Consider the following 4,085-nt stretch of genomic DNA (forward strand, 5'->3'; position numbering starts at 1 on the left):
AATGTCATTATGAATTATAGGTCATTATTAGGTTCATCTGCTTCTTTGGTGTAGAATGCCTTTGATGAAATGGTGAAAGTAAGCAGTACCTGCATGCGTACTTTTTTTTTTTTTTTTGCTTCCAGGGTTATTGTTGGGGCAATAACCCTGCACTGTGCCTGCACCGTGAATACACTGCTCCTGGAGGCTAATTTTTCCCCCTTTTGTTGCCCTTGTTTAAGGCTGTTGTGGTTATTACTTATTGTTGTTATTGATGTCGTTGTTATTGGATAGGACAGAGATATGGAGAGAGGAGGGGAAGACAGAAAAGGGGAGAAAAGATAGACACCTGCAGACCTGCTTCATCTCTTGTGAAGTGACTCCCACCCCCTGCGGATGGGGAGCCAGGGGGGATCCTTACACTGCTCCCTGTGCTTTGCGCCATGTGTGCTTAACCCGCTGCGCTGCCGCCCGGCACCCACTGCGTGTAGTTTTTAAAAAATATTTATTTATTTATTCTCTTGTTTTATTGTTGTAGTTATTATTGTTGTTGGATAGAACAGAGAGAAATGGAGAGAGGAGGGAAAGACAGAGGGGGAGAGGAAGATAGACACCTCCTGCTTCACCGCCTGTGAAGTAACTTCCCTGCAGGTGGGGAGCTGGGGGATCAAACCAGGATCCCTACTCCGGTCCTTGCGCTTTGCACCACCCGTGCTTATGCCCCCTGCGCTACCGCCCAACTCTCGCATGTGTACTTTTTTTGGCCTCCAGGGTTATTGCCTGGGCTCGGTGCCTGCAGCATGAATCCACTGCTCCTGGAGGCCATTTTTTCCCTTTTGTTACCCGGTTGTTTTACCTTGTTGTGGTTATTATTATTGTTACTGATGTCGTTGTTGTTGGATAGGACAGAGAGAAATGGAGAACGGGAAGACAGAGAGGGGCAGAGAAAGATAGACACCTGTAGACCTGCTTCATCGCCTGTGAAGTGACTCTGTAGGTGGGGAGCCGCGGGCTTGAACCGGGATTGTTCCAACGGTACCCGCGCTTTGCGCCACGTGTGCTTAACCCACTGCACTACCGCCCGACCCCCCACGTTTTAAAAAAATATTTATTTATTCCCTTTTTGTTGCCTTTGTTGTTTTATTGTTGTAGTTATTATAGTCTGTCATCATTGTTGGATAGGATAGAGAAATGGAGAGAGGAGGGGAAGACAGAGAGGGGGAGAGAAAGATAGACACCTGTAGACCTGCTTCACCGCCTGTGAAGTGACTCCCCTGCAGGTGGGGAGCCGAGGGCTCCAACTGGGATCCTTACACCAGTCCTTGCGCTCTGTGCCACCTACGCTTAACCCGCTGCGCTACCGCCCAACTCCCGCGTGTGTACTTTATTATTATTATTTATTTAAGAAAGGAGACATTAACAAAACCGTAGGATAGGAGGGGTACAACTCCACACAATTCCATATCCCTTCCCCTCCCCAATAGCCTTCCCATTCTCTATCCCTCTGGGAGTATGGACCCAGGGTTGTTGTGGGTTGCAGGTGGAAGGTCTGGCTTCTATAATTGCTTCCCCGCTGAACATGGGTGTTGACTGGTCAATCCATACTTCCAGTCTGCCTCTCTCTTTCCCTAGTAGGGTGGGTCTCTGGGGAAGCAGAGCTCCAGGACACATTGGTGGGGTCTTCAGTCCAGGGAAGCGTGGCTGGCATCCTGATGGCATCTGGAACCTGGTGGCTGAAAAGAGAGTTAACATACAAAGCCAAACAAATTGTTGAACAATTATGGACCCAAAAGTTGGAATAGTGGAGACGAAGTGTTGGGGGGTACTCACTGCAAACTCTAGTGTATATATTTATATTTATAGTATATATATTCACTGTATATATTTATAGTATATATATTCACTGTATATATTTATAGTATATATATTCAGGCATATATTTTGCCCTAGGTTATGGATACGTGTGAACATATGCTCTAACTCACGGAACCTGGTCTATATCTAGGTTTTGGGACTTTGTTAGGAAGTGAACCACCTGGGATGGAATTAGAGAATACTATGAAAGGAAAGGTCTCACCCGCGTAATGAAGCTGAAGGGTTGTCATTCCACACCTGAAGTCTCTGGATATAGTCTGAGCTGAAGCCTGTTGAGGTGGCACTCGTTGCATTGATTAGGTTGCGATCAGCGGATGCAATATTATTTGATATGAATCGGGAGAAGCATGCGGGAAAGTGGGCCCTACCCTAAGGTTCCAGGACTGGGGGAAATATAGGCTCTTTAGTGGAAATGTGAGGTTCCTGTTGTCTTAGGGTTCAAGAAGACAATGGATAGTTATTGTTATCATCACATTATTTGGTAATTAAAGTAAAACAAAAAAGTGTTACTGCTTGGTAAAATGAAATGTTGGCACCCTTCTGTCTAAATCTGGCTTATAGCTTGGGACCACTGCTCCACATAGCAGTGATGGCCTAGCTGATACCTGTGAGCACAGGGCCTGAGGCCACTCTCCAGAGAAGACTGAAAGGTCAGGAGGCCAAGAGGAACATATATGCTCAACTCACTGAGCTCTTGAGCAGACTCAGAAACACTTGCACAACAGGAATTCCTTCTCATTTTCATAGCTTCTCCTGCCAAAGCTGCAGTTGTCTGGCATGTTGTCACACCCTGTCTGGGGCCTAGATGCTGAAAGTCTGTGTGTAATAAGGTCCTCTGTCCAGAAGAATGATGACATGTTAAGGGGAAAAAAAAAAGTTTAAAGATGGTATGAATGCATCCAAAACATCCATTATTTTAATTTTATTTTTTTGCCTCCAGGGTTATCACTAGGGCTGTGCCTCCACTACAAATCCACTGCTCCTGGAGGCTACTTTTGCTGCCCTTGTTGTTTATCATTGTTGTTGTTATTATTGTTGTTGTTGTTATTGCTATAGTTGTCGTTGGATAGGACAGAGAGAAATGGAGAGAAGAGGGGGAAGACGGGGGGAGGAGAGAAAGATAGACACCTTTAGACCTGCTTCACCACTTGTGAAGTGACCCTCCCTGCAGGTGGGGAGCCAGGGGCTCAAACCGGGATCCTTATGCCAGTCCTTGCACTTTGCACCACATGTGCTTAACCTGCTGCACTACTACACAACCTCCTTGTTTTATTTTTAATTTATTTGGGAGAACATAGAGAAGTTGAGAGGGAGATAGAGGAGAGAGATAGAGACACCTATAGCACTGCTTCGTGGCTTGTGAAGCTTCCCCCTGCAGATGGGGACTGGGGGCTTGAAACTAGGTCCTTGGAGTATGGTAATGTGTGCTTTCAACCAGATGTGCCACCACATGTCCCCTCAAAACATCCTTTAATGACAACACAATGCAGGGGTCAGGCTGTGGCACACCTGGTTGAGAGCATACTTTACATGTGCAAGGAACCAGGTTTAAGTCCCCTCCTCCTGCAGGAGGGAAGCTTCACAAGCAGTGAAGCAGTGCTGCAGGTTTCTTTCTCTCTCTTTGTCTCCCCCACCCCTCTCAATTTCTCTCTATCCTATCAAATAAAATAGTAAGAGAAAAAAAAAAAAGGAAAAAATGGCCACCAAGAGCAGTGAATTTGTAGTATTGGCAATAAGCCCAAGCAAAATTGGGTTACTTCATTTTTAACTGTAAAACAAGCCCCATATACAGTCTGCTTAATGGTAACAGACAGCAGTCTTTCTTTTAAATGCAAAGCAAGGAAGACAACATAGGAAACATCCATCATCCCAAACAAACCAATGTAACTTCTGCCACAGGTGCTTCCTTAGAAAAACAAAAACCATTCATTGTCATTAAAACTAATGGTCTTCCCTTATGTTTCTTGCTCTTCCTCCTCCTCCTCCTTCCTCACTTCTCTAGATTTCCTTTCCCATCCATCATCACAGAAACAAATATATGTAGTATTTATAGCATCACAAAGTATACCTTGCCTACACAGACAACATAAAATGGTTCTGCCTTTATTCAATATTGAGCTCTTATCAGTTGATACAGCCAAATCTATTCTTTTTTATTTTAAAGATTTGTATTTATTTTAACAAGGTGTACATGCACACGCACACATCCAGAGCACTGCTCAGCTCTGGCT

This window comes from Erinaceus europaeus, chromosome 12, assembly GCF_950295315.1.
Source record: "Erinaceus europaeus chromosome 12, mEriEur2.1, whole genome shotgun sequence".
NCBI classification, from domain to species: Eukaryota; Metazoa; Chordata; class Mammalia; order Eulipotyphla; family Erinaceidae; genus Erinaceus; species Erinaceus europaeus.